Source organism: Cyprinus carpio, chromosome A4 (assembly GCF_018340385.1).
Source record: "Cyprinus carpio isolate SPL01 chromosome A4, ASM1834038v1, whole genome shotgun sequence".
In the NCBI taxonomy this organism is placed as follows: domain Eukaryota; kingdom Metazoa; phylum Chordata; class Actinopteri; order Cypriniformes; family Cyprinidae; genus Cyprinus; species Cyprinus carpio.
Genome location: NC_056575.1, coordinates 17731241 through 17738460, shown reverse-complemented (window position 1 = coordinate 17738460; position 7220 = coordinate 17731241).

Sequence of the window (7220 nt, the reverse complement as noted above, 5' to 3'; positions counted from 1 at the left end):
TATGTTGTTGTTTTAAAATTTTTCAGTTATATTGTTACTTGCTTTTACCTCTCCAAAAACTTCTAAGTGTCTTCTTTTTAAAGAAACCATGACAAGGGCTGTAGTCTAAAGCATTCATGAATTGCAATAAGAACATGCTCAAAAATAGGGATGACAGCTAAGAGACTATTTTATTGCACTTTTTTGAATTAGTGTGATTCTTTTTATCACAATTTGTTAACTGTTGTTTATTAACACCATTTATTTACTTCATATTTATGGTGACGTTTAACACTATTAATATTTTAATTATCTGCAGTTGTGTGTGTGTGTGTGTGTGTGTGTGTGTGTGTGTGTGTGTGTGTGTGTGTCTGGGGGCGGGGCGGGGGGGTGTCTTTCTAAAATCTTGCCTCTATGGACAAGCAGTTCATTCCTTTTCTTTACACACTAAGTTACTCTGTACAGTGTTGCCCAATTCCTGTGTGTTTTTCTTGTATGTCTAGGTCAAATAAATCAGAAATACAACTGAAAAGGTTTCTGTTTCGTAAAAACTTACGCCCACAATTAACTCTCAGTAAAATAAGGAGTGGTCTTTCAACACAGAATATCTCTATATAGACAAACGTGAATATTCACAGAAGTATGAAAAATTGTTTGAAAAAAACTGCAGTAATTTTTTGTAAGGGAAATGTGGGGTTATAATTTTTTCAGTGGAATTATGATTAATTTATATAGCAGGTCATTTAGTTCAGGGGAATTTTTTTATTTTTTTTATTTTAACTCTGCCAGCTATAAAAGTCTTGCATTTATGCGCGCACACACACACGTTGTTTTCTATGGTTTATGGGGACTCTCCATAGGCATAATAGTTTTCATACTGTACAAACTGTATTTTCTGTTTTCTTACACCTAAACCTACCCCTCACAGAAATCTTTGTGCATTTTTAGATAAAAAAAAATAAAATAAAAAACACAAATTAGTATGTTTTTTAAGCCTTTTGAATTACAGGGACACAGGAAGTGTCCTCATAAACCACCTTCACATTGTGAAAGTCATGACATTTGTCAGTATGGTAACCCATACTCGAAATTGGTGTTCTGCATTTAACCCATCTAAGTGCACACACACAGCAGTGAAAAGTGAACACACACCCGGAGCAGTGGGCAGCTATATATCCAGCGCCCGGGGAGCAACTGGGGGTCCAGTGCCTTGCTCAAGGACACTTCAGTCATGGGTACTGAGGAGGAAGAGAGCGCTGTTCATTCACTCCCTCCCACCTACAACTTCTGCCAGCATCGAGACGGCCACAGCTGCCCCATTAGTCAAAAGCCCAATTCACGAACAAATATGCCACAAATGACCAAAGAATTGTAATACCTACAGTGGGGCTCGAAAGTTTGGGCACCCCTTGCAGAATCTGTGAAAATGTGAATAATTTTCAAAAAATAAGAGAGATCATACTAAATGCATGTTATATCTCATTCAAAACTTAAAAGAATAAGATACTGTACATAAAAGAGGTTTACATTTAGTCCACAAGACAAAAAAATTGCTGAAATTATTAAAATAACCCCATTCAAAAGTTTGGGAACCCTTGGTTCTTAATACTGTGTGTGGTTACCTGGATGATCCACGACTGTCTTTCTGTTTTGTGATGGTTGTGCAAGAGTCCCTTGTTTGTTCTGAACAGTTAAACTGCAAACTGTTCTTCAGAAAAAAGGTCCTGCAGATTCTTCAGTTTTCCAGCATCTTTGCATATTTGAACCCTTTCCAGCTGTGACTGTATGATGTTGAGATACATCTTTTCACACTGAGGACAACCGAGGGACTCAAACACAACTATTAAAAAAGGTTCAAACATTCACTGATGCTCCAGAAGGAAACAAGATGCATTAAGAGCTGGGGGGTGAAAACTTTTGAACACGATGAAGATGGCCAAATTTTTCTTATTTTGTTGAAATATAATTTTTTTTCCATTTAGTTCTGCCCTTCGTAAGCAACAGAAGATACTTGTATGTTTCCCGGAACACAAATTAACCAGGGCATTGTTTTAGCTTTAATTGATTTAAGTTTCAATGGGACAGCAGAATCAAGGATGTTAAGACAGGTGGAATTAAAAAGTGCAAGATGATCATCCATGTCCAAATTATTCTGGGGGGTTTCTAACAGGTCAAAAGAGCAGCCTTTTCTCTACATCTGTGAAAATATATTGATGGTATTACAATTAAACATGAATTACAGTGAACACACACACACACCGTGAACACACACCCGGAGCAGTGGGTATCATTTATGCTGCAGCGCCCGGGGAGCAGTTGGGGGTTTGGTGTCTTGCTCAAGGGAACCTCAGTCGTGGTATTACCGGCCCGAGACTCAAACCCACAACCTTAGGGTTAGGAGTCAAACTCTCTAACCACTAGGCCACTTCCCCTAAAAAAACTTGAATATCCAGAAGTTGTGCACGTTGATAGACCCGTTGGGTGGAACAATGATGAATTAAAAGCAACGCAATATAAATAAAAACAAACAAAGTACTAGAGAGAAGGCATGCCAACAACACTGGCGCCATCTTTTGAATGTTGATACTTTAATAACAAATAGCTATTTATCGGGAGAGGGTATGCTGGGATTTCAAAAATTTCATGGAGAAAAAAAGTAATGTAACTTTTTGTTCAGTGCTGAGTTCTGCAAAATCACTAATCCTCTCATTATAACAAACAAAGTGTAGACGGTGTAAATAAGAGATTCACTGACTGTGCAGTGTAGAGAGCTGCGTTAATTATAATGGAACTTTGTGAGGTCACGATGAACGAAGGAGAGTGACAGCTTTTAATGAATAAGGTAGTTTGCAAAAGATATTGATTTAATACAACAGTTCATTAAACAAGAAGATAATATTAAGTGACTTGCATCGTCTTAACACTATTGCCTGATTTTGCTCTATTTCGTCAACAAAAATAGTTTCAAACAAAGTAACAGCTGAGCCGCTGTGCATCTCCATTGAAACACAGTGTTGTTTCGTTTATGTATGAATGGGCGTTTTTAAACGAATCTGATTCAATTACCCATTCATAAAGACAGTCACTTGCTTCGTTCCTGATTGAATCAGCCGTTCAAACGAATGATGTAACTCTCTTTACTAACAAATTAACAACAGGCCGAGTAGATGTTCGAACTTCACTCCCTTGTTGTGTCTCTTGCTCACATATATACATTCTGAAGCTGTTTACAGTATTCAGTACATGTACTACTGTTGTATTTTTGGACAAGGTGTTTTTTACCATATGTAGAATGATCAATAGCTGTCATGTATGTATTTCTGGTCTTGAACAGATTCTTTCCATATATGCAGGGTCTTCAAGTTTTAAATAGTTAACTCATTTCTTTCCCTGCAGCCTTTGACACAGTTGCTCACACACAGTCTCTTTAAATAATAATAGCAGATAGTAGTAGATAATAGTAGAACAGTTTCTTCCTACAAATAGGGATAATTCTATGTATTATACTGAATTAAGATCAATGAAAATCTTCTGCATTCTCCCGCCTCTGAGGCTTAATTAAGCCTCACTCACCTAACTTTCCCAGAGCGTTACTTCATAAGTTAGGTTTCTCAGCTTTAGTACCATAGTGACTAAATGAAGTCACACAGATTCATTACCAATGACCTAATTATGCAATCACGCTCCGGAGGATATCAGAACCAGACATCTCCCTCACAGTTCTTAATTGGATTTTTTGCAGAAGGGAGTAAAAGATTTTGATTTCTTGACTACTTAAAATTATTGGGGGTATGATCAATAGTTTACTTTTGTTAACATATATAATATATAAAACAAACTCAAAAATTAGAACAAGTATGCATAAGATGTCTTCAACTCAGACACTTTGCGCATCATCAGGGTCACTCTTAGGGAGAGGTTAGGCTTCGTCCTTACTTGAGGTACTGGAACTTTCATCCAATTTTTGCAAAATTTTCCAGTCATTCTTGATAATATTCACCTTGGTTGTTTTGCTTGTTATTTTGATCTTTTATCATTTCCATTTTTTTAACCGTATCATTTATAACCAATGACCTTAATATAGGCAATACACAACACGAATCAATTGAATGAATGATTCAGTGATAAAATCAGTGACTTGCCACCACCTACTGGCAGTTTTACTTTCATTTTAAAGTATATTTTCTGTTATATAAATCATTTAATATTAATATATTAAAAATTTTATATTTAAAACATTAACCTTCATTAACATGAAGTTATGAATTTATTTGCACTCATGTGAATGCACTCTGAGAAATTCAAAATTCCTTTGAGCACGGCTGCTCAAAATAGTCTAAATTTATGAAACCTACACATTCAAAACCTCATTAGTCTGATTTTTTTTAATGTAAATGTTAAGTGTAAGTGAAATGTTAAGTACTGTAAGAGGTATTTCATGACACTACATATGCTGGGGTGTGAATTTGATAGGTGCTTGATATAAAATAAATAGTGCTTTAAAAAGTCCTTTAAAGTCCTTGAATCTGGTGTACATGAAAGAGTGGGAACCCTGAGCATATAGAATATATGTGTTCCACAGTTATTGTGTCCCCTACATTTAAAACTTTGTGTAACCTATAACCTTCTTCACGTATATGGGCAAATCCATGGCTAGGTGTGCACTACATGATTTTAATGCATGAGTTGGAGGCAAAAAAACCACCTGACGTGAAATGGGTCGCCTCCGTTAAAGCTGGGCATACACTGTGCGATTTCTGTGCGATTTCGGCAAGGTACCAACTCACACTGTACGAGTAGATCGCATGTGATATAAAGCCAAAGCTCACGATTTTTATGTGCTCACTGTACGGTCCGATCGTCGAGTTGCGATTTGACTACTCACACTATACGTGGGGAATCAACATGTAGGATCCCTCAGAACCCGGATGTTTGTGGCTATTTCAGAATAAACATGCTTTCCCGGGATAAACACACTGCTTTGGTGATATGTGCAATTCTGTGTGCTGAAACGACCAAAAAAAAGACGTCGGCGTATCTGGACGCGCAGGTGGCTCGGAAGACGTGGCCAATATGGTTGATCCATTTTGCAACACGAACTGGAGGTAAGCAGGCGTTTTCTACCCTCTTTTCTTTTTCTTTTTCTTCCGTTAAAACATCTGGTTATCTATTTTTGCTCATGCACTTTAAAGTTGTGTAATGTAATCCATACACCGTCCGTAAATCTACAGTTGTCTTCCAAGTTTAGAGCACAAAACAGTGACCCTAAACTACCCTACCTACTGCTGAACAAGTAGTGTTTCAGTCAAGTGGCTCAAATAATAGGCTGTATTATGCTGCAACACCTGATGTATTGCCTAGAACATCACTTACAGTATATTGCTATAGGCTATGACACTAGATATGAATTATATCTTTTTGTCTCCAAATCCTGTTTCTGTTTGAACCCTATTTCACTGATTATTATGTCAGCTTATGATATCAGTGTGCCATTTTCTTGACTAGTTATCATGTTATGTAATGTTTTAATGCAGGTGGATGATATGAAGGGTGTCACAGTCATGGACTTTCTGTTCCTTTTTTTTGTTATCCCTATTTGGTCATGTTCCGTTCCATTCCTCGTTTTGTTAATTGATTAATCCCCACCTGTTTCCATTCCCCTCATTACTTTCCTTGTGTTTAAAAACCCTGTCTGTTCAGTTCCTTTGGGGCCGCTGATAATGCTTGATGTTTAATGTTGGATGTTTAATGTTCGACTATTTGGATTTGTGTTTGGATGTGCCCTTTTCTCCGGTGAATCATTAAAAGAACTCTATATATATATCTTCTTCTTCTTCGAGCGCTTTACTCAGCACGCCAGCCCGGGTGTGTGACAAAGGGTTTTCGAGACCTTCTAAGGGTTTCTGTGGAGGACTTCAATTTCCTCTTGGAGAAGGTGGCTCCACACATCACAAAGAAGGACACCCACCTAAGAAAAACCATTAGCCCCAAGGACAGGCTTTCTGTCACACTACGGTTTTTGGCAACAGGTGAGTGTGCACACAAATCTAATCACAATTTAATACCCCTTTCTCTGTATCCCTCTCCATTCAACCAGGAATGATGACGTTATGCATCTTCCATACTCACCCATCTATCTGTCTGTCTGTCTATCTACCTATCTATCTATGTATGTATCTATCTATCTATCTATCTATCTATCTATCTATCTGTCTGTCTGTCTGTCTGTCTATCTGTGTATCTATCTATCTGTCTGTCTGTCTGTCTATATATCGATCTATCTATGTATCTATCTATCGATCTATCTATCTGTCTGTCTGTCTGTCTATCTGTCTATCTATTGTATCTATTTATCTGTCTGTCTGTCTGAATGTCTGTCTGTCTGTCTGATTCTATCTATCTGTGTATCTGTCTGTCTGTCTGTCTGTCTATCTATCTATCTGTGTATCTATCTATCTGTCTGTCTGTCTATCTACCTATCTATCTATGTATCTATCTGCCATCCTGTCTGTCTGTCTCTTTGTCTGTCTGTCTGTCTATCTATCTGTCTGTCTGTCTATCTACCTATCTATCTATCTATCTACATATCTGTCTGTCTGTCTATCTGTCTGTCTGTCTGTCTGTCTGTCTGTCTGTCTGTCTGTCTGTCTGTCCAGCCTGTCCTCCAACAAAAAAACGACCATATTGGTCATTTGTGCAAGCACCTTATTACGACCTACTTTTTACGATTTAAACGTTAAGCGGCCTCTAGCGGGCGTAAAAATAATGACAGTATCGCGTTGCGTCTGTCGTCATGAAATGACGTATAACGTCATTACCAATCAAAACGCACGCTTATTTAAATGCACACTGTTAACCCTTGCTGTATTTTCTAGGGTAAATAACTGTAAAATAGCCAGTGTTTTGCTGTATCATCTGGGAACAGTAGTTTACTGTAATATGAGGTGCATCTTTAAGAATTTATGCAGCTCAAATAATAAATTACAGTAAATTACTCTATGTACCCATTACAGGAACCAACTGTAAAATTAATCAGTAAATTACTGTCCTCCGAAACTACTCCTCGAGTGCATTACGTCACATTATATTGTGAAGTGCACACATACTCAGGCAGAAACCAAGGATTTATGCATTAACACACACATACGCACGCACTGACTGCCTTATCCTAAACGCGAAGGTGTTGCCCCTTTAAGGCAGCCTGGTGGTCAAGTCCATTTGTTTTACTTTTCAGCGTGCAT